Source organism: Bos indicus x Bos taurus, chromosome 10 (assembly GCF_003369695.1).
Source record: "Bos indicus x Bos taurus breed Angus x Brahman F1 hybrid chromosome 10, Bos_hybrid_MaternalHap_v2.0, whole genome shotgun sequence".
NCBI lineage: Eukaryota > Metazoa > Chordata > Mammalia > Artiodactyla > Bovidae > Bos > Bos indicus x Bos taurus.
In genome coordinates this window covers 4,582,113-4,605,377 of record NC_040085.1, presented here as the reverse complement: position 1 = coordinate 4,605,377, position 23,265 = coordinate 4,582,113, and positions in this window count along the sequence as shown.

Below are 23,265 nucleotides of genomic sequence, written 5' to 3'. Positions count from 1 at the left end.
ACAGACCTAGATTTGGATGCTGATTTTGCCACTTACTAAGTGGTGAAGAATCTGCCTTCCAATGCAGGAGATGCAAGAGATGTGGGTTCAGTCTCTGGGTTGGGAAGATTCCCCAGAGGAGGAAATGACAACCCACTCCAGTATTCTTGCCTGGGAAATCCCATGGACAGAAATACCTAGGGGACTATAGTCCATGGCATCGCGAAGAGTCAGACACGACTGAGCGTGTGTGCACACACACACTTGCTACTTACTAGCTGTGTGATTGTGGGCAGGTTACTTAACCTATTTGAGTCTCATTATTTTCCTTACTTGTAAATTAGGAAAATACTACATAACTTTCAGTGGTGTTGTAAGAATTAGAGTTAATTTAAGAAAGGCACTTAATTAGGTGCCTGGCATGTAGTAGTACTCAATAACAGTTATGTTAGGATTATTTGTAGATCAAAGAATGAATAAAAATTCTTGATTTGGTTTGCACAGACGAAGGAGGTATTAGGATCACAAGCCAATTTGAATTGTTCTGTGGGAAACAAATTGTCTTCTAAAACAGGCTACCTTATTTCCCCAGTTAGACCAGTTCTGAACCTTTGGGTAGCAGAGGCTGGGAACTGGCCCCGGGCCTGGAAGGGTCAAGACCCCAGTCACCCTCCGATGGGGGCTTCCTTCATCTGTCCATTTTCCAGGAGACATTTTCGCCTCCAGTCTCAGGTCCCCTGAGGAGAGCTGGAGCAACAGGTCACCATTATTTATACTGCCACAGAATTTTCAGACCATGAGACTCCTGCCTCTCCCCAGGCTGGGCTGGCCCATCCCCAAGAAGGAAGGAAGCCAGGAGGTGGAGGAGGTTACAAAATCGGTTTGTATCCATCCTGTTTCTAATTGATTTCACAGTAGGGGAACGAAAATTGGAATCCTTCCTACATAGCCTTTCAACGCGGGAGTCCTCCTCTGGTTAGGAAATCCATCTGGGAAGACCTGGAGTTGGTCTTTGGGAGCTCCGTTTTCGTCCCAGCAGCCTGAAAGCCCTGCTCTGCCAGGGCCCGCAGTGAGGGCTGCTTCTGTGGGTCCCCTGTGCGCCACCTTCTTTACACACTGGCCTGGAGAGGGGTAGCCCTGCCTCCGCCCTCGGCTCCAAAAGGGCCCAACTCTTTTCCACTTAGTGTAGCCCCCCTGTCAGCTGAGTGTCCCCCTAGGACTTCATATCCCAAGTATATCCCAGGTATATCCCAGGCTCTGTGGGAGCCCGGGTCCTCTTGGGACTTTTGTGGATTCCTGGAGTCAGGGGGAGATGCAGGGGTGACTGATTTCTTACGAGTATCTTGGGCCTCTCAAATTTTCTGCACCCTGTGACAAGACTGTGGCCCCCCAAATGGTGTGTGAAGAGTTGTCAGGATTTGGTGATTGTAAAGAGTGGCCTCATACTGAGCTACAGAGACATCAATGAACACATCCACATATCAGACTTCTGTTCTTAGAACATGGTTCAGCCATCCAGCCATGGATGTGGGTACATCTGCATTTATCAAATATTTTTTAATATAAACTCTGCCTTTATGGAAGGAAACTGGGTGACCGAGGAACAAGGAGGTGGGAGACTTTGCATATTTTTTTCACACACACACACACATCCCTCATGCTCTCTCTCTATGCCATTTACAATGCTCCAGCCCCTCCTTTCTGCAGAGCTAATCTTTCAATCCCTGAAGAAGGAAATGGCAACCCACTCTGGTATTCTTGCCTGGAAAATCCCATGGACAGAGGAGCCTGGCAGTCTATAGTCCATGGGGTCACCAAGAGTTGGATACAACTGAGCGACTAAACCACCAATCTTTCGATAGCTGATCTCAAAAGTCTTTTTTTCCCCAACCATTCACATCCTCAGCAGTCCCTTCCTGTCTCTGAACCCTGAGAGAATTTCCAGTCAGTCTTGCTAAGGTTGGGACCTAGGCACAAACAATCTCATAGTGTAATAGAGTATAATAACACAGTGTCTGCTTCCTGAGAGCCACGCTGGTCTCTGGTCAGTTCCTTAAAGGAAGAGACTGGCCACAACTTAGTTTCTCTGCATCTCTCACAGCACACAACTGAAAGAACGAATTACAGTAACGCAAAACTAGACAACTCTGACGGAAAAGGGCATGGTTAAAACCAGATGCTCCCTGGAACCTCTATCAAGTACCTGGTATAAGTTCTTGCTGCTCCCAGAACCAGCTAGAATGATAGAAGTGAGAAAGTACTGTCATTGGACACACTGCCTGTCTCTCTCTGTCATAATGAGAGGAACAGTTGGTTCTTTTCCAGGGGATGTGTTTTGGATGAAGATCCTGATATGGGAACATGTGTATGAACAATATATGAACAACATATATTTCAGTAAGTAGTAATCTTTTGCAGATGGAAGGCCTTGCCTCCCAGTTAATGGCTGCTGACTGATCAGGGTGGTGGTTGCTGAAGTCTGGGGTGACTCTAGCAATTTCTTAAAATAAGACAACGTTAAAGTTTGCCTCACTGACTGACTCTTTCTTTCATGAATGATTTCTCTGAAACATACAATGCTATTTGATAGTATTTACCCACTTTTTTGGGCTCCAAAATCACTGCAGATGGTGATTGCAGCCATAAAATTAAAAGACACTTACTCCTTGGAAGGAAAGTTATGACCAACCTAGATAGCATATTCAAAAGCAGAGACATTACTTTGCCAACAAAGGTCCATCTAGTCAAGGCTATGGTTTTTCCTGTGGTCAGGTATGGATGTGAGAGTTGGACTGTGAAGAAAGCTGAGCGCTGAAGAATTGATGCTTTTTAACTGTGGTGTTGAAGACTCCTGAGAGTCCCTTGGACTGCAAGGAGATCCAACCAGTCCATTCTGAAGGAGATCAGCCCTGGGATTTCTTTGGAAGGACTGATGCTAAAGCTGAAATTCCAGTACTTTGGCCACCTCATGCGAAGAGTTGACTCATTGGAAAAGACTCTGATGCTGGGAGGGATTGGGGGCAGGAGGAGAAGGGGACGACAGAGGATGAGATGGCTGGATGGCATCACTGACTCGATGGACGTGAGTTTGGGTAAACTCTGGGAGTTGGTGATGGACAGGGAGGCCTGGCATGCTGCAATTCATGGGGTCACAAAGAGTCGGACACGACTGAGCAACTGAACTGAACTGAACCCACAAACGAACTGCTTTCAAAACTGGAGTCAATCCTCTCAAACCCTGAAGTTACTTTATCAGCTAAGTTTATGTCATATTAATATTCTAAATCCTTTGTGTCATTTCAACAATCTTCACAGCATCTTCATCAGGAGAAACTCCATCTCAGGAAACTACTTTCCTTGCAACTCATCTGTTTAATATTTATCATGAAATTGTAGCAATTCAGTCACATCTTCAGATGCAAGTTTGATCCCTGCATCAGGAAGATCCCCTGGAGGAGGGCATGGCAACCCACTCTACTGTTCTTGCTTGGAATCCCAAGGACAGAGAAGCCTGGCACGCTACAGTCCACAGGGTCACAAAGAGTCAGACGTGACTGAAGCGACTTAGCACGTACACAAGATTTTCAGAAATGGTCAATGAGCATTGGCTTCAACTTCAAGCCACCAGTGTATTAGCCCCTAACGAGAGAGTTAGATTGTCCTTTGATGCTTTAAGCCAGGCACTGACTTCTCCACTCCAGCTATGAACATCCTAGATGGCATCTTCTTCCAATAGAAGGCTACTTTGCCTACACTGAAACATCTGTCGTGTAGTACAGTGATCTTAGCTAGATCCTCTGGAGAACTTGCTGCAGCATTTACATCAGTGTTTGCAGTTTCACTTTGAACTTTGTCGTTATGGTGATGCCTTCTGTCCTTCAACCTCATGAACCAACCTCTGCTAGCCTCAAACGTTTCTTCTGCTGCTTTCTCACCTCTCTCAGCCTTCATAGAATTGAAGACAGCTGGTCCCTTAAGCTTTGGCTTAACAGAAAGTTGTGGCTGGTTTGATCTTCCATCCTGACCGTGAAAACTTCCTCCATATCAGCAATAAGGCTGTTTCACTTCCTTATTTTTCATGTGTGTACTGGAGTAGTGATTCTTAATTTCCTTCCGGAATTTCCCCCTTTGTATACACAACATGACCGTTTCGTGCAGGAAGCCTAGCTTTCAGCTTATCATTGCTATTCAACGTGCCTTCCTCCCTAAGCTTAATCTTCCCTAGCTTCTGATTTAAAGTGAGGGATATAATACTCTTCCTTTCACCTGAACTGTTAGAAGCTATTATGGATGTTAGTCATATCCAACTCTCTGCGATCCCCCAGGCTCTGCTATCCATGGAATTCTCCAGGCAAGAATACTGGAGTGGGTTGCCATTTCCTTCTCGGGGATCTTCCCAACCGAGGGATTGAACCTCGTTCACTTGTGTCTCCTGCATTGGTGAGCAGGTTCTTTACCAACTGAGCCACAGGGAGGCCATTATAGGATTATTAATTGGACTAATTTCAACACTGTTGTGTCTCAAGGAACAGGGAGGCCTCAGGCAAAGGGCTGGTTGGTGAAGCAGTCAGAACATACACACATTTATCAATTGAGTTTGCTGTCTTACTTCTCTAAAGAAGATATACAAATGGCCAATAGGTACATGAGAAGATGCTCAACACCAATAATTATTATAGAAATGCAAATCAAAAATACAAGGTACCAGCTCATAGCAGTCAGAGTGGCCATCATTAAAAAGTCTACAAATAATAAAAGCTGGAGAGGGTGTGGAGAAAAGGGAACCCTACATATACCCCTATGTTCACAGCAGCATTATTTACAATAGCGAAGACACAGAAAGAACCTAAATGTCCATCGACAGATGAATGGATAAAGAAGGTTTGGTCCATATACACAGTGGAATACTTGTTGTTTAGTTGTTAAGTCGTGTCTAACTCTTTGCAACCTCCTGGATTGTAACCCACCAGGCTCCTCTGTCCACAGGATTTCCCAGGCAAGAATACTGGAGTGGGTTGCCATTTCCTTCTCCAGGGGGTCTTCCTGATTCAGGGATCAAACCCGCATCTCCTGCACTGGCAGGTGGATTCTTTACCACTGAGCCACCAGGGAAGACCATACAATAGAATACTACTCAGCCATAAAAAAGAATGAAATAATGCCATTTGCAGCAACACAGATACAACTGGAGATGATCACAGCAAGTAAAGTAAGTCACAAAGAGAAAGACAAATACCATATGATACAACTTACATGTGGAATCTAAAATATCACACAAATGAACTTTATCCATGAGATAGAATCACAGACATAGAGAACAACTGGTGGTTGCTAAGGAGGAGAGCATTGGAAGAGGGATGGAGTAAGAAGTTGGGGCTGACAGGTGTAAGCTTTTATATATATACAGATATAAGCTTTTATATATGTATACCGTTATATATACAACGGGTAAGCAACAAGACCCTACACTATAGCATAGAGAACTATTTTCAATATCCTATGACAAACCATAATGGAAAAGAACATGAAAAAAGAATACATATACACATGTAATTGAATCACTTTGCTGTATAACAGTAATTAACACAACATCGAAAATGAAGTTTACATCAATTAAAACAAAGAATGCTGTCTTCTCTGGGTGTCGTTTGCGGTACTCCAATACAGTTTACAATAGAAACATCAAAGATCAGTGGTCACAGATCACCAGGACAAATATAATAACAATGAATCAGACGGAAATATTGTGAGAACTCCTAAAATATGATACGGAGACAAATGTTGGAAAAATGGTGCTGACAGATTGCCCTGGTGCAGGGTTGCCACTAACTTGCAATTTGTAAAAACAAACAAACAAAAAACACACTGTCTTTGAAGCACAATAAAGTGAAGTGTGGTACAGTGAGCCATGTCTGTATAGACTATGTTCATCCCTGTACACACATACTACACATAAAAAACTCTGGGAAAGTTTTCACAAATTAAGCACAGTAAGACAATTTCTGATTTGTCAGCCTCACTCCTCTTCTTCTTTGAGGCCATTATTAAGTAAAAAAAAGGCTCACTTGAACACAAGCAATACAGCAACAATTGATCTGATAGCCCAGATGGTTGCTAAGTGACCAATGGGCAGGATATGCTGGACAAAGGGATGATTCACTTCCCAGGCTGGAGGGAGTGGGATGGCACAAAATTTCATCATGCTGCTCAGAATGGCCTGCAATTTAAAACTTATGAACTGCTTCTGGAATTTTCCATTTAATATTTTTGTACTGGTTGATGGTGGATAACAACTGGGAAAGTGGGGACTACTGGTCTCCTCGCTTTTGAAATTGGAACCCATACAGAAGGCCTCCCCGCTGGAGCAGGCCCCACCTCCCCAGCAGGGACTGGAAGGGCTGGGGAGGTCCCAAGTGCCAAAGCCCTAGAGGCTCTTCCAGCTCTTTCCCCTCCCCTGTTTAACGTGAATTGTCATGACCCTCAGCTGGTGCTCCCATCCCAGGAAGCTCAACACCCAAAGACCCAGGCGCTGCCATGCTTCCTCCTGGGCAGTCATAGCTCCATAAAACTCCAGACACAGAAGACAAAAGGCTTCATACTTATGCTTCTGGCCTCCCAGAAATGCATCTCCCAACAACCAAGACTCTGCAGCACTCTGTTATGCAGCTGAATGCCAGAACCAGCCAGACTCCTCCCCCGCCATCACCTCCCACAGGCCCTTCATCTCTAAATCCTACAACCCGGACGTCTGCTTTGGGAGCCCAAAATAAAGTCCCATTTCTTTTAATGTTCAAACCGCATCTGCCTGGGATTAGCAGAATAGTCAGTTGGCCACGTGGCGTCTCCCCCCCCTTTCTGAGAATGCCTGAAAGTTGAGCCTGGGGAGTGCTTGCCTCTCCGTCCACCACTTGTGGTTCCACGACAGCAGTCTGAGCCCCCAGCTCACATCACACCCTCTGTAACTCGCTGCTCCAGCCTGAGCTGGTTCACACATGTGGACTCACTGCAGGCAGGCACGTTGCTCCTCCCCCACCCCAGCCTTGACCCCACACGATGCAACTCCCCCGTCTATTAACAGGACAAAGGGCAGTGTTCCCTGAATATGAGGGGGCTAAGGCAGTGGATTATTGTGTTATTCTTGGCCTCACAGGACCAAAAACCCCAACCTCAAGACCATGAATACCTCCTAACAGGCTCCCTCATCCTCAACAAGAATCTTTAGATCAGTACTGAGACTAGGTTCCCCAAGATCCTTTCCTGATAGCAGGAAGCACTGTCCCCTTCTCTTGGCCTACGGCTGGACCATGCTGACCCAGCACAACTGGTCCTGGGAACCTCCATTTGCTTCAAGAGAAGCCCCATCCATGATTCCCCAGGGCCAGATAAGACAGTTGTACTATTCAGCCTTGCACAGTCTGTGTTATACTAAATTAAACACCATTTAAATTAGGGACGGTACACAGATTAATGCCACCCCCCAAAAACATACACATTTTAACCCTCAGAATCTGTGAATACTTCTGGTTACATGGTAAAGGGGAATTCAGGCTTCCAATGGAATTGTTTGTGAACCAGCTGACCTTGAAACAGGGCAATGCTGCCATGCTGGCTTTGACAGTAGAGGAAGGAGCCACAAGCCAAGGACTGTGGGTGGCTTTGGAAGCAGAGAAAAGAGCTTTCCAGCTTCCAGAAAGGAACACAGCCCTGCCAATACCTTGACTTTAGCCACGTGAATCACGTTAGGTTTTGACTTAGAGTACAATAAAAGCATATAAATTTGTGTTGTTTTTAAGCTACTAAGCTTGTGGTAGTTTATTATGGCAGCAACTAGGAAACCAATACATGGAAGACACCAAGAATTCAATCTAAATGCTAACTTCAGGAAAAACTTTCTACCTGTCCACTACTTAGCACCTAAATCTGCAGCTGTTATACTCAGATTTATGATATCGTTCCCATTTGTTTCAAGAACAAGTTGCTTTACTTTGGTGTAAACAGACAGTTTATCTTGGTGATTGCCTTGAAAACAAGAGAATCTCTTTCAAAGTTTCTGGCTTTGAAACAAGTGCCTGACTCCAGAAACCCAAATGGCAGTTGTCTTTCACAACAGTCCTCAAATGGCAATTCCCTTACTGAAATAAAACGTATTCTAAGTTCTTCTTCTCTAGGAACCCTGATACATAAACTGTGGGTGTCCCTTCAAGTCATATCTCCCCTCCATTTCAATTGCTATTAGTGAGGTTCAAGGCCGGCTCTATCACTTGCTTGGAAAACTGCAACAGCCTTGCTCTGCCCCCATTCCATTTCTCAACACTACGGCAGAGGGATCGTCCTAGAGTCTGATCATCCTCCCATTGCTAAACACTCCATGGCTCCCCATTGCTCTCAGGAGACAGCACCTGGCCTCCAAGCACACAACTGGCCTCTGCCCATGTTTCTGGCCTAATTTCCAACACATGAAGAACCAACACCAGGGTGGCTCTATCAAGCATGTAGTCACAGAGCGCTGTGTGTCAAGCTATGGAACGGACAGTGCAAAGCAGCTTCCCCCAGTTTGTGGAGTCAAGCTTGTACAACACAGCCATGCCTATGATGGTTTGAACTGTGTCTTCCCCAAACTCATACCTTGAAGCCCGAGCTTCCAGCACCTCAGAATGTGTCCTTAGTTGGAAATTGGGTTTTTGCAGCCATAATCAGTTAAAATGAGGTGATACTGCAGAAGGGTGGGCCCCTGTTCCAACACGACTGGTATTCTTATGAAAAAGGGCAAGTGGACATAAGCACACACACAAGGAGATTCACATGCCACGTGAAGACTGCAGATACATAGCCAGGAGCCGAGGAACCCCCAGAAGCTAGGAGAGAGGTCTGGAGGAAATGTTTCCCTGGCAGCTTCTGAGGGATCGTGGCCGGGTGATACCTTGAGTTTGGAATTCTAACCAATCAAACTGTGAGGCAATAAATTCCTGTTGTTCTAAGCCACGCTGGTAGTGGTATTTTATTACAACAGCCCTGGGAAGCTAACAGAATGGCCCCACTGGTCCTCAGCTTCAGACGTCTCCATCATTTGCCCACAGTGCCCACGGCCGTCTGCATGGAAACGTGAACACATAGAAGGGCTGTGAAGTGGAGGCACTCACATTTTTCAAAGGCCCACGATGTTCATTATAATGAAAACTGAGAGGTCCCTGCCCTTTACTTTCTTATTACTTCTCGACCTCATGGAAACCAGTGGCTAGGAAGAGTTCATTATGGGAGAGCAGTAGTCAGTCTTCCCTCAGTGGGTTGGCTTTATTCTCTTCCTCCCTAGAGATAATGAGGAGTCAGGAACAATTCAGTATTCTCAAAACATCAAATGTTCCAGTGAGATCAAAGCGCGGCTTTCATCTCTGCTTTGCTTGCGGTTCCTACTTCCACACAGTTGACCCCAATCCTCGCTCTCCTGTTGTTTTTCAGTTGCTAGGTCGTGTCTGACGCTTCCCGGCCCCATGGACTGCAGCACGCCAGGCTTCCCTTTCCTTCACTGTCTCCCAGAATTTGCTCAAATTCACGTCTGTGAGTTGGTGATTCTCTCTAACCATCTCATCCTCTGCCTGCGTTCTGTTAATTAAAACCACAATGGACTTGACTTCTCAGCCCCGGTTAATAAGAGGTGAAGCCAGCTTGGTATGTCTGGGCTCCAGGAACTGCCCCAAGTAAGATGTATACATGAGAAAAGACTGAGCCAGAAGAAGAGCAAGCCCAATAAGTCACCACCCCTTCCTGGCAGGATGTCTGTCTTCTGTGTGGGGTCCAGGAGGCTGATTCTCAGGCAGGTCCCACGATCTCTGGGGAGGAAGGCAACTACTGGACTCAAGGGCTCTACTCAGGGTGGATGAGGTGGGACCAAGGGGTCAGAAGTGGGCTGAGGACTCCTGTCAGATCTGCTCCTAATCGCTAGGTGGAGAAATGCCCAAGGCAAGGGTCAGGAGGTGAAGGCCAGGCTTGAGGGACAGAAGGAGAAAGGAGAAAAGCAAAGGAGAGGAGGGGAGACTGAAAAGAAAATGGCATCAGGGCTGATGGAGGAAGAGAAACTGTCCCGGGCTCAGGCCCCAGAGCCTGACTAGTGGACACTTGCTCCAGTCCTGGCCAACTTGGTCAGTCGGAGGGGAGCCTACGCCCCAGGCAAGGCTGGCTTTCCATGTAGGGGGGCCAGGCAGTGCCATGGAAAGGGCTTCCTACCCCCTGAATGTCTTCCCCCAAAACCTGACCTTTGCTTCAACTTTCTTGGCCTGTGGATTAAATCTTTGTCCTGGAGTAAACAATTCTAGCTAAGACTCCTGGAACGTTCACATGCTCCAGGCACTGCTCTAAGTGCCGTGCGTGTGTTGGCTGCCCCCGTGCGTGTGTTGGCTGCCCTCATCTATAAAGTATCTTCCTGAGACAGGCGCCATGATAGCTGTCATTATCTCCACATTTCAGATGAGGACACCGAGGCACAGAGTGGTGGAGTCACTCACCTGACATCATCAAGCTGGGTAGTGGGAGAGCCAGGATTTGAACCTAGTCTGGCTGGCTCCAGAGTCCACATTGTTTCCATTCCACTACACGTTCCCCAAATGAAAACCATCAGGAACTCTTCCACCATGGCTTTCAAAGCCATGTGTTGCTCCCTAATTGGGTTTTTTAGGATGAGAGGTTGTTTTGAAGATAATTAATGAAAAACAGTTGGAACCATGGCCCCTGAGCGCCTCTCAGGAATCCTCCAGCTGGGTTTACTAACCATCATTGTTCACACTCTTGAGCCTCCCCCTGCCCCCACCACCTACACATACCCCTGAGCTGAGACTGGAAATCAACAGGCAGATTCCACAAAACATAAAACTCAGACTCATTACCTCATGATACCGTGCATTAAGGCAGGTCATCGGGCTGGCAAAGCTGTTACATCAAGTACCATTACTTCATTTTTGGAAGCCAAATGACAACACTGGATGATAGGAAAACAAGTCTGCTTGTCGTTTGAGTTTACTGACACTTTGCTCTCAGGAAAAATACAACCTAAGCTTCTAAAGGCAGTGAGATTACGTAACAGTACTATTACCAAAACGATAATAACAACCATCACGAAAATCATCCTGTCTTAGGCAACTTTTATCCACTAGACTAGAAGGCTGGAGATGACCTGATTTTACAGTCAAGAACACTGAGGCACAGAAGGAATACAGGTTTAAATGATTTACTGAAGGTCAGATATGTCAGCAGTTTTTGATCCTAAAAAGTGTTAGTCACTCGGTCGTGTCCAGCTCTCTGCAACTCTGTGGACTATTGCCCAGCAGTCCATGACCATCAACTGTCCATGGAATTCTCCAGGCAAGAATACTGGAGATGGTATTCCCCTCTCCAGGATATCTTCCCAGCCCAGGGACTGAACTCTGGTCTCCTGCATGGCACACAGATTCTTTACCATCTCAGCCGCCAGGGAAGCCTGAACCGTATGTCAAAATCACTGGCCGAAGCATTTCAATGTGCAGTTACTTGAGAACCACTTCAGACATGCTGAGTCAGGACCTCAGGTCGGAGGCATCAAAGGGCAGCTGCATGGTTTGATTAGCGACAGGAACCAATGGCCCTGCCCCCAACACGCTCTCTCCCCGACCCTCTGCTGTCTGCTCTCCCATTCTCAGTATTCCCAGAATATGTAAAAGAAAAAGACAGACAGAGTCATCTCTGTTTCATACACAAAACCTTTAGACATTTCACTGGACTTGCAAGGCCCCTACCTCTATTTTGGTACTTTTCATAGTGCATTAAAAGTATCCTCTGACCTCGTGTCATGGAGAGTGACGTCTGACAAGGAAGTGACCTCATGTTAAGTTTTACATATCCTGATAACACGCTCAGTTCTTAGCACAAAAGAGATGTTCTATAATGTTTTTATATAAAGGACTAGAAAGGCGGATGTGGGGAAATTGCTCAGTGTATAAGTGAGTAGGAACAATGAGAGTCTTTCACCTCATGGGGCCCAAGATATTTTGAGAATAAGAATAATTTTCTCTGTGACAGGAAAGGACATTTGTCAGAATTACTTAAAGCACCACCAGGAAATCTCAGTCAGCGACATAGATTGAGCCAGTGTGGGAAGTTTCTAATTATGCTCCAAGCCCATATAAATTCTGGATAGAACACAGCAACAACAAAATGTTACTGTTGGTGTCATGATTATTGCTGTCACTTCATAGCCAAACTGAAAAGTAAGCAAGGAACATTCCCAGGTACCAGGAAGGAAGTAGAAACTTAAACTCATAAACTTAAGCAGGAGATCAAAGCAAACTGTCCAGAGGGACATTGGAAACAGGAGCTGGCAGAGAAGACGGATTTCAGGAGCCATGGGATTACGCCTCAGGCCGGAAGGTGATAAGAAGCAGAAAGTGACATCTTTGAATAAAGCTGAAATCCAGAAAGAGATGTTCCTTCCATGAAATAAGGACAAGAAAACTCTGCCCACTGGTCTGAGGAACAGCAGGAAGCTGACCATCTGCCCAACATTGTGGGTGGTGAAAGAGTAGACCTCTAGAAATCAAGCTTCCAAAATTGTTCTGTGTGTAGGTGTTAGTCAGAATCTCTCCAAACCATAACTAAAGGAAGCTACAAAAAATAAACATAAAAAGTATCCAGGAATGAACTCTGCAAAGGCAAATGTGAACCAAGAGATGCCTGCACAAGTTCAAAGAGCTCTACAGGAAACTTGACCTGATGAAGATGAGCTCATGGCAAATATGTCTAGTTCCATGAAGAAAGGAACTATCTTGAAATACAGTCAACAGATGAGACAGTTGAGAAAATCTGTACTCCGCCAATTACAGATAATGGAATAATATGAAGAGGATCCTTAAATGAGAATTTTTAAAATACTCAAAAAGAGAAAAAGGACACAAAGTAACAAGAAAAAGAGACACATTACTTTTTCATAATATCAGGGCATTATGAAAAAGTAACATGCAAATTCAAGAAAGCATCATTTTCTGATACTGTTACATACGCCTGAAAAAAATATAAGCCAATGAATGGGAAATTATAATGGGAAACAATAAGGTGTTTAGGACCAGGTTACTAGAGAAATCAATGGTCTTTCTATATAAAAGCAGTAACTCCTTAAAACATAAAAATAAAGATCTTATTTGTAACAGCCACAGTAACAAAAACATAAAAGTTAGAAATAAATATGAAATATTTAAGATCTATATGAAGAAAACTTTAAATGCTATTGAGATATGCAAAAGATGATTTAATAAAATGTAATGATGAACTCTACTCATGCATAGGAAGATGTAATATCAAAAATTGATATCTATTATCCCTAACGTTAATCTATTCTTGCTTATTTATTTTTCAGAAATAGAATATTAAGAAATAATGGCCAAATTTTTTCCAAACTTGATGAAAACTATGTATCCACAAATCCTAGAACAGCAAAACTCAAGCAAGTTAAATACAAACCACACAAAAATGCATCATAATCAAATTAATGGAAAGAAGAAACAAAGGCAAAATTTTAAAGACAGTCAGACTAAAATAAAGCAAACACATTATATATAGTAGAACAGAATTTAAGACTCCATAGACTGGTCACGAGAAACAATTAAAAGCTGAAAGAAAATACAATGACATCTTTAAAGTGCTGAAAGACAAAAAAAAAAAAGAAAAGTCTAGAATTTATATCCAGAAAATATGTTCCTAAAAAGCAAAAATTAAAATATTTCAGGCAAACAAAAGCTAGGTGAATTCACTGCTAGCAGACTTGCACTAACAGAAATGAAACTGGATTTTTTTCAAGCTGAAAGAAATATCAGACAGAAATGTGCATCTGTACAAAGGAATAAAGAAAAGGTTGTAAATATTAGTATAAAGTATAATTAAATATAAAATACTGATATCTAATTTTTAAACTTCTTTAAAAAGACTGGATCATTTAAAGCAAAATAACAATCTTCTGTGGGATTTACAATATATGTAGAAGTAAAATGTATGACAAGGATAATACAAAGGTTGGAAGGAAGAAGTAGAAACATACAGGTGTCATCTGATATGAGAAGACAGATTGTGAGAAGGTGCAAATATTGTAAGCTGTAGAATAACCACCGTGAAAATAAGTTAATAAAGAGCTGTAGTCAATAAATTAATAGAGGAGATACAACAGAATATAAAAAACACTCAAAAAATCCAAAAGAGGATACGACAAAATGAAAAGCAGGAACAGAGATCAATTGGGACAAACAGAAAACAAATAGAAAATTGTTATATTTAAACCCAAGTATATCAATAATGACAGTAAATATGACTTGTCAAATACTCTAAGTCAGAAATTGACAAACTAGATAAACCCAACAAATGTTATCTTCAAGAAAACCCACTTCAAATATAAAAACTCAAAACAGTTAAAGGCTAGGATGAGAAAACATGTACTGGGAAAATAATCCTAGAGAAACTGGAATGGCTATATTTATATCAGATGAAATGGATTTCAAGACAATGATTGCTGTCAAAGACAAAAGATATTCTGCAATAAGAAAGTGGTCAAATCCTCACGAAGATATAATCCTACAAGTGAAAACATCCAAAAACAGGTCTTAAAAAAATACGAAAAAGGTAAACTAAGAAAACGACAACAACATTTTAACACTTCTTTTTTGATTATTGATAGAATAAGTGAAGAGAAAATTAGTAGAGACAAAGATCAGAACCATGTTTGGCCTAATTAACATTTACAGCTGACCCTTAAACAACATGTTTTGTTTCTTCTTTCCAATAAATACCTACTACAAAATTGGTGCAGCTACTGTGGAAAACAGCATGGGAGGGCTCCCCGAAAAACTAAAACTAGAACTGCCATATAACCCAGCAACTCCACTCCTGGGTATATGGCCAAAAACTAAAAGCACTAATTTGAAAAGATACATGCCCCCCAACCCCAATGCTCATAGCAGCTTTATTTATAGTTGCCAAGATATGGAAACAACTTGTGTCCATCAACAAATGAATGGATAAAGAAGTTGCAGTACATGTTACACACCCACTGGAATACTACTCAGCCATAAAAAAGAACAAACATTTGCCATTTATAGCAACATGAATTGATGTGGAGAGCATTATGCTGCTGCTGCTGCTGCTGCTAAGTCGCTTCAGTCGTGTCTGACTCTGTGCGACCCCACAGACAGCAGCCCACCAGGCTCCTCTGTCCCTGGGATTCTCCAGGCAAGAACATTATACTGAGTGAAATAAATCGAACAGAGAAAGATAACTACTATATGGTATTACTTATATGTGGAATCTAAAAAAATTACAACAAAGTTAGCAAATATAAGAAACTGACTCAGATATAGAAAACTAGGGGTTACCAAAGAGGAGTAGGGAAAGGGTTAATATAGGCGCAGGGAAGCGGGAGGCACAAACTATCGGATATAAGATAGGCTCAAGAATGTGTTGTACAACATGGGGAATATAGCCAATATTTTGTAATAACTGTAAATGGAAAGTAACCTTTAAAAATTGTATTAAAAAAAGAAAAAACTTACTATTATCCTATACAAGCCACAGTTGGTGGAATCCTCAAATGTGGAATGGGGGATAAGAAGGGCCAACTGTAAAGTTATCCATAGATTTTTGATGGCACAAATGTGTTGATATCCCTAACTTCCGTGTTGTTCACGGGTCGACTACATAGACCATCACACCCCCAAACAGCAGAACAACATCTTTTCAAGTACACATAATCAATTTATAGACAATGACTCTAGGCCATGAAACAAGCCTCAAGATATTTAACAGGATTGAAATTATATTTAATACATTCTGTGACGTCAGGATTGTTAGAAGTCAATAGCAAAAATTCTACATGGAGATCCTCTCTAAATATTTAGAAATTAATGCACGTCTAACTATCCCATAGGTCAAAGAGGAAATCACACAGAAACTCAGAAAATACTTTGAACTGAAATATTGTAGAAATACATCATATTAAAATTTGTGGGATACAATTAAAGCAGTATTTAAAGGGAAATTTATAGCTTTAAATGTTTACGGTAGAAAAGAAAAAAAGTCTCAAATCAGTTATCTAGGTTTTCATCTTAAAAAGCTAGAAAATGAAGAGAAAATTCAACCAGACTTGGGCCAAGATGGAGTGGGACTATTACCTGACAGGCAGTTACACTGATATCAACCACATACTTGACAAAATGCTAGGCAATTACCTGAGAACTCTGGAAAGTAAAGAAAAACAGGCAGATTGAGGAGAGAGGAGTCCAAATCTGAAGAAGCAACCTACATGGGGGGTGAGTTTCCAGGGTCCCCTCCACACCCCTTGTACTTTTCACACAAGGGGATGCTCAAGTCACGGTCCCCACAGAGTCTCCAGTCAAGAAAGGAAATCAAGAGTTCTAAAAGAAGTTCTTCATGAAGGCAGAAGGAAGATGTTATCAGAGGAAAACCTGGAACTTCAGGAATGAGGAAGAGCATCAGATATGGTAAATATCTGCACCAATAAAAACTATTTTTCTCTCCATAAAATATGTATGACAACTGAAAGCAAAACTCACGATTGTATGGTTCACATTTCCATGTGTGTAGATGTAGTATGTTTGACAACTATAACACAGAGAGGGCAAAGTAAAGACCAATAGGGCTTTAAGTCCCCTACTTGTTACTTGAAACAGTGACAGATTTTAGCTTCTTGGGCTTCAAAATCACTGTGGACAGTGACTGCAGCCACAAAATGAAAAGACACTTGCTTCTTAGAAGAAAAGCTATGATAAACCCAGACAGTGTATTAAAAAGCAGAGACATCACTTTCCCAACAAAGGTCAATATAGTCAAAGCTATAATTTTTCCAGTAGTCATGTATAGATGTGAGAGTTAGACCAGAAAGAAAACTGAGCGCCCAAGAATTGATGCTTTTGAACTGGAGTGCTGCAGAAGACTTGAGAGTCCCTTGGACAGCAAGGAGACCCAACCAGTTCATCCTAAAGGAAATCAACCCTGAATATTCACTGGAAGGACAGATGCTGAAGCTGAAACTCCAATACTTTGGCCACCTGATATGAGAAACTGACTCATTGGAAAAGACCCTGATGCTGAGAAAGACTGAGGGCAGGAGGGGAAGGAGACAACAAAGGATGAGATAGTTGGATGGCATCACCGACTCAATGGACATGAGTTTGAGCAAGCTCCGGGAGTTGGTGATGGACAGGGAAGCTTGGCGTGCTGCAGTTGATAAGGTTGCAGAGTTGGACACAACTTAGAGGCTGAACAACAACAACAGTAACATGTTACTTAATGTAGCATGTTTACTTACTTAAAATAGTAAAATATTACCTCTAAGTAGACAAAATGTACATATATTATATATGATAAAATTATATGCTATAATTTATATAGTAACTCCTAAAGCACCACTAAAACTAAAAAACTAAACAAAATCAAAAATGTTAAAGGCAAAAAGTCAACAGAAAAATGGAAATGGATACTTACAATTCAAATAGAAGTTAATCAATAATATTAAATATCCAAACAATCTAAAGTGAAAGTCACATCTGACTCTTTGCAACCCCATGGACTATATAGTCCATGGAATTCTCCAGGCCAGAATACTGGGGTGAGTAGCCGTTCCCTTCTGTAGGGGATCTTCTCAACCCAGGGATCGAACCCTCGTCTCCTGCATTGCTGGCATGTTCTTTACCAGCTGAGACACAAGGGAAGCCTGAGAATCCTGGAGTGGGTAGCCTATCCCTTCACCAGCGGATCTTCTTGACCCAGGAATCAAACCAGGGTCTCCTGCACTGCAGGCGGATTCTTTACCAACTGAGCGATCAGCGAAGCCCAAAAGCAATGTAACAGAAGATGAAACATAGAGGAACAAAAATTGGAGTGGAAAACAAAGCATGAGAAATCCACTTTAAACGTAAAAGCAGAGATAGGTTACAAGTAAAAGGGTGGAGAAAAGTATCCTGTACGGGACTGGCTATACTATCATCAGACAAAGCAGACTCAGAGCAAGAACTATTTCCGGGATAAAGAGGGACATTTCATGAAAATAAAGAGTTCAATTTGCCAAGAAGATAAAGCAATCTTAAATGTGTACACCCCTAACAACAGAATTTCAAAATGTGTGAAGCAAACACTCAAAGGACTGAAAAGACAGAGCCACAGTTACAGTTGGAGATGTCAGCATTCTTCTCTCAGTAATCAGTTACTGAGATTAGACAGATTAGACAGAAGATCACCAAGCACACAGAACGAACATGATCAGCCATCTTGACCTGAATGATATTCCTATGGAACACTTTACCCAATGGCAGAATACGTCTTCTTTTCAAATGCATGTGGAACATTCACCACAACAGATCACATTCCATGCCACAAAGAAACCTTAGCAAACGTAAAAAATTGAAAGCCAGCTGTATTCTCTGAACATAGTTGAGTTAATCTAGAAATCAGTAACAGAAAGATACTTGGAAAATGCTAGTATTTTCAATCAGTAGAGTATCTGTATGTTTACATATTACTTTTCTCTTTTGTATACTTGAAATTTTCATAGTAAAATGTAGACTAATACTTTAAATGTTTAAACTAGTACAGAAGGATAGCTCAGTGAGAATTAAAATAATGAGAACCTCTTCTTATGACTAGATTGTTACCAGAGACTCTGATAAAACTCAGAGGAGGGAGGAGGCCTATGGGAGGAACATCAAGACCCCTCCTAAACTCTCCCCCCAAATCCATAATAGTCAAGAACATCACAGAATTGTCAATAGCAAAAGAAACCTGCAATGTAAACTGTTGAGTTGTGAAACATAAGCCGTGGCTTTGGTTGTTCTGTGACCTTTGGTAAAGGTAGAAAATACGGGAAAACGTTTCATGAGTGATATTGATTCAGCCCATGGAGAACATCTCCTGCTTCTGCTCACAGCTCTGCCCACTCCTCGCCCCTCAACATGAAACATCTTGGTCAAGTGTCATCTAAGCTTAGCAGCCACAACTATTTTCAGGGCATGGTCATGAGCAGACCCTGAATCCCAGCTGTGGGAATATAGGCAGAACATCTGACTGCCCAGCCTCAGTTTCCCTATCTGGGAACTAGAGGCAATTAACCTCCTTACAAAGACTGTGAGGATGAAAGAAGATAATTGGTATGGAAATACTGTCTGCAGGAAAAGCACCTCACAAATGATTTATTGCTACAGACACCAGTCTCGTGATCTCAAGCTGGTGCTCACCTGGAGTAGCGATCAGTTTCCATCATCCTCTGAGAAATGGTGTGGCCTAAGTCAGTGAGTCACGCTTACTAGAGGAAGGGCAGAGATGGCCAGCTGACCACTCAAGTCCCTGCTCCCCTTCCCACGGTGAAGAGCTGGTGCCAGAAAGTGGCTGGCCAGCCAGAAACTGCATTTCTCAGCACCCCTGGCATCCATGTGTGACCAAGGGTCTAGTTCTTGCCACTGGAACGTTAGCCACAGCTTTTAAGAAGCAGAAGTGCTTCCCCTTTGCTCTTTTCTCTCCTTCTAGCTGGCCAAACGTGTAGGGAAAATGACCAGACCCAGCTAATGGGCAGCCACAAGGCAGGAAGACCCCGAGCCCCTGAGTCAGCACAGGGAAGCAGAGGCATCCAGCCACAAGGAGCACCTGCCTGGGGCCATCACATGAGCACTCAGGAAGCACCCATGATGCTGACACAATCATGCCTTTCTGGAACATGCAATAAAGTAGTTGGGATGACCTTAACAAGGCTACATGATGCTTCTAGGTTTAATTCCTCTGCCAAGCTTTTGTGGTCATAGCCATGGTCACAAGGTGATCTGTGCCTCAGTTAGGTCACAAGTATGAATGGTCACAGTTCTTGTTCTGAATTCTGGCCTATTGTGAGAATTAACTGAGGTCATGCATACAAGGTGCCAGTGTTCAATGAGTGGTAAAGAATCTGCCTGCCAATGCAGGAGATGCAAGAGATGCCGGTTCGATCCCTGGGACAGGAAGATCTCCTGAAGTAGGAAATGGCAACCCACTCCAATATTCTTGCCTGGAAAATCCCATGAACAGAGGCGCCTGGCAGGTTACAGCATATAGCATCACAGAGTCAGACACAACTGATCACACACACACACAAACTATTATTATTAAAGCATAGAATTACCAAGCTTTTTTTGAAAATTCATTCATTCCAGAAAACATGTCTAATTCTATAGCTTGTCTCCAGGTGACTGGCCATTATACATATACCAAACATTTTTCAAAGAAACTTTTTTCAGGAACTTAGCATTTTTCCTGGACAGTTTTTAATCTTTATTTGAACACAGTTAAATGGCAAATCGCCAAGTCTAGTTTAAGGCTCAGCTTATACCTGAAGGGTCATGTGTATGGATTTAATGATCGTTTGTAACGACCACTTTCTTAGAAGCCTCACTAACCCGCCCACTCCAGGGTGTGGTCAAGAAGTCAAGGATGCAGTGGCCATACAGCTGCAAGTCCGACTGTCACCGGCAGAGGGCACTGCTGCAACAAACTGCTGCAACTTTTGAAGACGCCCTGGGGTCTTTCCATCATCAATAATTGGTTTGGGTTTTTTTTCCCTCTCATTTTCATTCCTTGCCCTTAGAACAATGGCCATGATATTTCAGAAAAGTCTGGTTATCCTCAGTTGTGCTCAGGTTTTGCAGACCTCCTGAATCTCTCGGTGGTCACTGACACTGGTGTGGCTGAATGTAGCATCAGGAGACGCCGTGCTAGTCCCATCCCAGTCACTGGTGCTCCTTGTCCTCCTGTCATGACTCCCACCTGATTTCTGCACAGGATTCCACTCCAGTTCTCCCACCCATCGCAGACTCCGGGACTCAGTCCCATTAACTCAGTCATTCTCAACCATGTGTGGGAGATGGGTGGGGTGTAGCATGTCAGAGTCTCTGGTGTGAAGTGTTCTGCAAACACATGTGCCCGGGTCTCACCCCGGAGCTCCTGAATGCGATGCCGGGGTGGGTGGCGCTTTGAGGCAGCTCCTGGGGTGGGAGGTCTGACAAGCACTCCCACTGCAGCCCTGCACACACTGGTGTCGTTAATGAGGCCCCAGCTGAGGCAAAGGGCAGGAGAGGAGAGGAGAGCCCCGTGCGGGTGGAGTTGGCATGACTCAGTGATTGGTTGGTGCTTTACTCTCCCCATTTTTCCCCACAGGGAAAATCTGAAACCCACTCATGCCCAACAGGAGAGTCCCCTCTTTCTTAACTGAGAAAATTAAAGCCTTCCAACTAGTCCGCCCTCCTCATTAACACTCGGGATTCTTATCCGCATTCTCCATGCCTCCTTCCCACCCGGTGCTCAGCCTGTCTTGGTCTCTACATGTGTCCGAGGCCCGCCCACCCCCCTTCCCCTTGGCTCTCTGGGGAACTCTCTCCTCCATTATCCATTCCCCACCTGCACCTCTGGGGTCTTCCCATCCAGGGTTCCTTTCCTCCAATCACAGCCCCATCGCCTGCACTCAGAGCTCCTGTGTTACCTACTCCCTCATCCTGTCATCACTGGTTCTGTGAATTCCTGCTCCCAGGGATCCTTCCACTCTGTCCTCCCTTCCCTGTCCTTGTGCTAACCTCTGTCACTGCCACACATCCTCTGAACTGGCCTGTCTCCACGAAGCGCATTCCCCAGACTGACTTCAGAGACATTTTCCCACATGCTAATCAAGCATATCTTGCCCTGACTGCAAACTTTCTCTGTGCCCCGCCCACCACCTCCGAACAAAGCCCCCGCCTCTGGCACATCACAAGGACCCTTCCTCACTTGCCCTTCCCCACCCCCAGAGTTCTTACTATACACCCATGAGCCTCTTAAGAAATCTTTGCCTTTGCTTAGCGCTCCTTTCTCCATTTGGCTTCCTAAAGCAAACTCCCATTCATCCCACTAAACCCAGATCAGGGACCATCTTGCGTGAAAAGCCTTCCCCAGTACCCTGGGAGAGAGCTCATCCTTCTCTCCTGAAGGATAACTCTGACCTAACAGCAGGCTGTCACTGGTGCGCCTTCCCTGTCTTCAGCTTTGGAGTCACCAGGCGTCCCTTCTCTGCATACTCTGCTCATTCACAGTTCTCTCTTCCTTTTCAGGCTTAGAGCTTCTTGAGGACACAGGCTGGGAATGATTCATTTCAGCCCTCCTAGCACCTACACAGTGCCTCGCTCAGAAGTGGTGGGAATGGGTTAGAGCTAGTCTCTGCTTCCTTTTACGGATCAAGGTCTTTAAAATATAAGATCCCTGCCTCCATGAGATTTCTACTTCCACTTATCCCTTCACCCCCCTAAAATTTGTTCTCCTCCTGTATTTCTGATCTTTTAAAGAAACAAATGATTCAGCCACATGTCTAAACCATACTGTGCCCATTCACTTCCCATCTTCAACCTCTGGGTCTTCAGACCCTGGTGACTACCAGCAGCCCTGACATTCTTCCCTCGGTTTATTTGGTGGAGAGTCATTGTTTTTGCTGTATCCATTCCACCTCCTTTTGGGAAAAGCACCCCAGTCCTCCTTCAGGGAACCATTTGTCCCTCATTTTCAGTCTAGTGGTTTGGATGCCTCTAGTCGTAACTTGAGATGGGTGTTGATTTAACTCTAAAAATCAGAGCATGACAGCATTGACTTAGAAATGGGCATATAATGGGCTACACCAGAGTCAGACTCATTCAGAGAATTTCATTGAAACTGTCTGTAGGAGAATTGCTCTTCCTGATGGAAAAGATAGAATGGTGTTCCTGGCAGCTGTTTTGTCTTCATAAGGAGAAGGCTTCTGGGCCAACAGAGGGAAGAATAAGGTAAAAGAGTAAAACAAGTCCATAAATCACAGAGCGCCTGAGTGCATCTGAACCTCAGCTACCCTGGGCTTACCTGTTACAGGAGTCAATGTACTGTTTTATTGTTATTAAACCAATTTGAATTGAGTTTCCTATCACTTGTAAAAAATCCTACACATTAATATATATAAAACAGATAACCAACAAGGACCTACTGTATGGCACAGGGAACTTGATATTTTATAATAACCTACAAGGAAAAAGAATCTGAAAACAGAACACACACACACACATTTATATGTGGGAATATATATATGTGTGTGTGTGTGTGTGTGTGTGTGTGTGTGGGAATAGGTTAGAGATAGTCTCTGCTTCCCTTGCTTTACATCTGAAACAATAGTGTAAATCAACTATACATCAATTAAAAAATCCTGATTAATGATGATTATTATGACCTATAGTATATGAAGCCTCCGTCTACACTCTC